Below are 6000 nucleotides of genomic sequence, written 5' to 3' on the forward strand. Positions count from 1 at the left end.
TTCACAATTAATACTTCCAGTTCAGTACCCACGAATGTAGTTCTAGTCTATTTTCAGAACATTTTTTTCTCTCTCATTTTGGTGGTGATAGAAGAGTTTTATTTATGCATTTTTGGTAGGGATTTAAAGGTAACTGCTTATTCTTGATAATATGAGCTCAGGGTGTTGTCTGTGTATTTCTGCGGCAGTGCACAGTAAGTAATAAGGGCTTGGTGATGATCCGGAAGTGAAGTCTGTGTTCTGTTTACATGCTGCTATATTGACAATACAGCATCTGAGAAAAGAGCAGGTCAACCTTTGACGAGAACTTCACCGTGAAGTCATCTTTGAAGGTATTTTAGATTAACATATGATTTGTATCGATTGTCACACAGTGGAAAGGTCAGTACTGAGAAACAAATGTAGAGAACATATAGTAAAATTAATTGTGTCCTATGTCCTGTCAGGGCAGCATTGATTCAACTTTAAATTGCTAAAAAAAAATTATTATTAAAGATAGACACATGAGATTTTCACACCATGTGTATATTGACTGCAGCAATCAGAAAATATAATAAAATTTTAAAAAATTAATTAATTTATTTGAAAAAAATTAATTTTAAAAAATAAAAAGTTTAAAAATAAATTTTTCCTTATTAATTCACAGAAATGGTATCTGTTGGAGATGACACTCACTATTATTAGCAGCAATGTATTCCTACACCATATAGAAGTTGCAATGGAGGATTGTTTTCAAAGCCTGTCAGCAAAAATTTCATTGAATTCTGTAATAGCACATACTAGTGTTTGTAAAATATGGACAGGAAATGTAACAGCTAATGAATTATATGGTCTATTGTCATATAAGGATCCCGTGACAAACACATGGAAGAAAAAACATGTTCACAGACTGGCACTGATGGTGAAGTTGAGAAGTCTGACTATGCCAAAGGAGCTAGATGCATCCCATTTATGCCATAATAGTTTGTGTGTGAATGTGGATCATCTGGTTCTAGAGCGTCATTCCATTAACTATAATAGGCAGTATTGCAAAGGTTATGGTCATTGCATTGGCCATGGTGACTATCCAGACTGCATGATAAAGTTGAAATTGTAATATATAATAAATTCAGGTATCATGGTATATCCTTTACACCCACCCACATCCATATCAATTTATGTCTGGCATGGAAGGAAGGATGGATAGATGTATGTGTTGAGTAACAAGGAGAAAGGAAAGAATGTGGTCTTTATTTTAGTAGACCATGCTGGTATGACAGTGCTTTCTTAAATAAATTCCTCCCTTCCTTCCTTCCTTCATTTCATTCATTCATTCATTCAGCTAGTCTAGTTAGTCATGTCTTGTCATGTCATGTTATTTTAAGTTTGATTTTTTTAAATCTTTATTTATTTTACTTTTTAATTTCTTTATTTGTGTCTTCATATTCAGAGAAAACTGTTTCAACCTCTCCATAGATCTCATCAGGTGGTAGTAAGTAACACAACTGCACATAACATGCGTTGTGTTACCTACGGATTTCCCCACTACAGTTTTCCCTTCTGTACAATGTGTTCTTCATGGTGTCTTTGAAGACTTTCATTTTGCACATGGAATTAAGATAACTTTTTCTGTCTGCAGTGTCCATTGACTCCTGCTAAACCTTTGCATAGGAGTGATCGCCATTGGTGTCTAGCAGTCCTTTGCAGTAGTCAGACTTCCTATTGCCTTGCTGTGTCCTGTACCTCAGATGGGCCTGTATCATATTTCCTCGTCTTGCTAGAATACGTTTCCTGATTTGGGGATGCTTTTGATACAGCTGATGGTAAGTGCAGTCTTTATCCATTGTCTCTAGTGATCTCAGAGTCCTTGTTGAAAGTTTACCTCCCAAGATGTCACTTTTATTTTCAGTGATGATCCCAGGCTGTTATTGAGTCTGTGTATTGTTGAATGCACTCTTGCCTCAAAGTTTCTGGAAGAGTTCACATTTTTAGGTAATGAAACGCTGACTGATCTGTTCACTGCCTCACATTTCTGTGTGTTTGTGTTCAGTCGCAGTCTTTCTACAACATCACAGGAGAGTTTCATTTTCAGAACTTCTAGCAGGATGTTCTCATCATTTTCTGTCATGTTGAGATGTGTCATTTGATGAGGTCCCAGGTATGCTGATCGCATCCACCAGCTATTAGTACTTCCTCCCCCACATACCTTTGAATAATGCCGGCATTTGGAGCAGTATCCCCTGAATAACAGCGCAGAGTGGCATCCAATACTTGGGGAAGTTGACATTTAATTTTTGTAACATCACCACTATTGTCCTCCATCATTTGCTTGAAGATTAAACCGCAACGTGCTTTAATGTCTTGGCTGACAATTTTCTGTTTGAGCCTTTTTCCTTCTCTTGTACTTATTCCTGGAAACATATTTTCACTAAATATTGCAGAATTACACCGTTTGAACTGTAAGCGACCCAAATGGATGGCATCCGACAGTCTTTCTACTTTCCACATTGGATGCAGAATGGTGTAAGCATTTTGGAAGCCAGCAGCAGCCTGTGTATCTCCATCTGTTGTTGCATGTCTAATGAGAATCTCTTGCAGCACAAACTTGTTTCCCATTTCTCTTGCCATTTCATACTCTGAATGTGGTGCAACTGGTGACAGATTTGCTGTGCAGTCAACATGGCCTCCTGGACATTTCACATCAAAACCATTCCCCTTCAGCCATGCTCCAGTCCAACACAGCCTGTTTTCTATTGTAGTTCCCACAATGTATTGCTTCTCTGTAACAGTTTCGCAGGCAATTCTAACAGCTTGTGGTGAACTTTTACCAGGTTTCTTTTCATGTCCAAAAGCTAATGGCATTGTATCATGCATCAAAAGCAACATTTATTTGCTCAGGATGCTGAACACCACGCATAACATTAACGTGTCTGACCAGTTTCAGCTTGTCTGTCATGTCCATTTCACTGAGCTCCACAGTTGCTTTGCCTACAAGGTTGGAGGCCCTTTGCATAGATGTTCTGCTAGGTGGCGGAATGTCAGTGGCTGCAAGCAAGTATCTAGCCCTGGTGTTGCCCATTGGTGTATCTTGTAGTCCAGCTTGAAACATCATATTTACAGCAGCAGGATTTGGCCCAGGTTTATTTGTTTTTATCTCATCATACAACTTATACTTTGGTGACTTAAAGCTGCAGTTTTTACACATCATAGTATGCTTCCAATCAAGTCCCTATTTTATTTCATTAGCAATTTGGAACTCTGGTCTGCCACATATGTTGACTTGATTGCCATGGCGATGAATGATATCATTCCACATTTCAACATTTTTTTCATACAGATCATACGTGTCCCATCGTGCTCATTCAAATTTGTCTCTTTCAGGTCCAGTTTTGCTTTGGATGATGGTCGTAGAATTTTTGCAGACCCAGGTGTGCCATTACAGTCTGGTGCCTGAACTGACTTGAGACCCCCATTTGTCGGCTTTGTCACTGTTATGAAAGAGAACTTGTCTGCATCAATTCTTCTGGTCACTGGAATAGATGCAGCACTGGAACTTGGTAGAGTATCATCAGTCAGATATGTGACTCCTTTGTTATGTGGAATACATCCAGGTTTAAAAAAAGTTGTCTTCCTCTTCTTGTACCTTTTCATGGTTTCAATTACAATAACTGCATGTAAAATACAAGAATTATCCTCTCTCTCTCACTTATATAACTAGGAGAAGGCATGCTAGCTTGGTTTCAGAGAACTTCACCAACTCTTCAATACTACTGGAAGCTTGACATCTGAAGACCCCTCCCCTTCATGGGTGGAAATGATGTCATGTACTTGGTTAGACCTAGCTTGCGTATTTAGATGCTACCAGATTTCATATGTTACCTTTCATTGACAACCTCTGGTTTAATTGGTTCACACATGATAAGGAAAATCATTAATCAGTCAAGTTTAATTTCTAGTAATTTCCAGATTGGTGTTAGAACTAAAAGCTAATTACAGTTTATTTGAAGTGTTTATCTTGATTAGTGAAATCACAATCAAACTTTAAGTTTTGTGCATTTTTGAAATTCGGCCATTTGGAATTGGCTTGTGCTTGTGTTACAGTGGTGTCAGCTAAAAGCCTGTATCTGTCTTATTCATGGATGAAATTCCTTGAAACTTTGCAGCAGTATTCAAGAGACATTGATTTGATCACGGATGGAATTTTTGTCCATGGAGGTGAAATTGTCTAACCCTGTCAGGAATCGGTTCACAGTTAATACTTCCAGTTCAGTACCCACGAATGTAGTTCTAGTCTATTTTTTCCCTCTCTCATTTTGGTGGTGATAGAAGAGTTTTATTTATGCATTTTTGGTAGGGATTTAAAGGTAACTGTTTATTCTTGATAATATGAGCTCAGGGTGTTGTTGTCTGTGTGTATTTCTGCGACAGTGCACAGTGAGTAATAAGGCCTTGGTGGTGATCCGGAAGTGAAATCTGTGTTCTGTTTACATGCTGCTATGTTGACAGTCCAGCATCTAAGAAAAGAGCAGGTCAACCTTTGACGAGAACTTCACCGTGAAGTCATCTTTGAAGGTATTTTAGATTAACATACGATTTGTATTGATTGTCACACAGTGGAAAGGTCAGTACTGAGAAACAAATGTAGAGAACACATAGTAAAATTAATTGTGTCCTATGTCCATATGGCGTGATGCCCCAGTTCTAGACATCATTATAAACTGTCACACTGTAGATATCGTAGCGATATGGCTGAACAGTTGTTAAAGCTACGTTGAAAATCAAACACACACATACAGAACAGAAGCTAGTATGCATATCAACGATAGAGAGAAATGCAGCTAAACAAGGCAAAATACCCTTGAGGTTACCAGCAAATGATGTAATAGCAACACCAGCACTACAGGCCCTAAGGGCCTTAGGTAATGCTTTAGCAACAACTTGGAGTCCGACAGCAGGGATTAAAAGGACAACCCTTTTATTAACGTGGGTCAATACGAATAAAGAAGACGACGGAAATGACAAATCAAGGACGTGGAAAGTGGCAAGTACGCACAAAAGTAGGAAACAGGTGCAGTGGAGAAAAGAAGCACAGCAGCGTGACCATGACCCTCTTAATCCTTCCAGAATACTCCAGTTCTTGAACAGACATACATCCCAATACCAAACCGTGAAACTGATGCGAACTTCCACCCCCACCACACAATAACGGCAGACTAGTACAATAGACCGTGAGGTTCGAACTGGAAACCTTGAACCAGAAACCGACTCTGAAACCGCCTTGCGAATCTCAAATGGAAGTGGAAGAGGAGGAGACAAAGAAATAGTGGAAGAAGACTGGAACCCAGACAGATAACGGCTTGTGGACTTGGTGCTACAGAAGAAGAAGAAGAAAAGAAAACAACAACAACAACAAAACAAGTCATTTCGTCAGCTCCACTCACCTCGTAGCATGGAAATCCATTAGAATCTGGAAGCCAAGTCCACAGCAATGGAAGTCTGGGCGACACATTCTTGAGCATATCTGGCCCATATATTGTAAAGTCTGATGGAGGTAGCTGAGCATTACATGTGCTGGGGAGCATTCCCAGAGTAGATGTTCGCGGGAAAATGGAGTGCGAAGCAGATAATAAACGCCGCAAGCAATTTAGTCAGACGTTATAAGCCCTTCTAAAGGTTGCTAATCTATTTGCCTCGGGGTTTCATTCTGGCTATAAATCCATTTTGAAAATATCTATATTATCATGTATTTGATCCATTTGACCACTGCTTAGAATAATTCTAAAGTTACCCAACCAAACGCACAAGGAATTTTTAACACATATTTTGATACAGATTATACACTTTGTACGCTAAATTATAAATGTAGATTTACATAGGAACATTTTAAAACTGGTTAGCGTGATCCTAATAACAATAAGTGGCTTACTCACAACTGATCTATCACCACTTGTCAATCATGCTGATCAATTAACCAATCAGCGAGCTTAAATCGGACACACCTCCAGGCATTGCTTTCGTCCG

At 38.9% G+C, this 6000-nt stretch overlaps 1 long non-coding RNA gene across 1 annotated transcript in view; it reads left to right on the plus strand.

The window, feature by feature from the left end:
- The window catches only part of LOC149784464 (uncharacterized), a 29863-nt gene extending 26331 nt beyond the window's left edge, over nt 1–3532 (plus strand). The window contains exons 2-3 of the long non-coding RNA XR_016414140.1: nt 1619–1802; nt 3361–3532. This is a non-coding gene — a long non-coding RNA (uncharacterized LOC149784464). The remainder of the gene's footprint in view (nt 1–1618; nt 1803–3360) is intronic.
- The last annotated feature ends 2468 nt before the right edge of the window (nt 3533–6000 follow it).

Source organism: Sinohyriopsis cumingii, chromosome 14, assembly GCF_028554795.1.
Source record: "Sinohyriopsis cumingii isolate HCF-2022 chromosome 14, ASM2855479v2, whole genome shotgun sequence".
Classification (NCBI taxonomy): Eukaryota; Metazoa; Mollusca; class Bivalvia; order Unionida; family Unionidae; genus Sinohyriopsis; species Sinohyriopsis cumingii.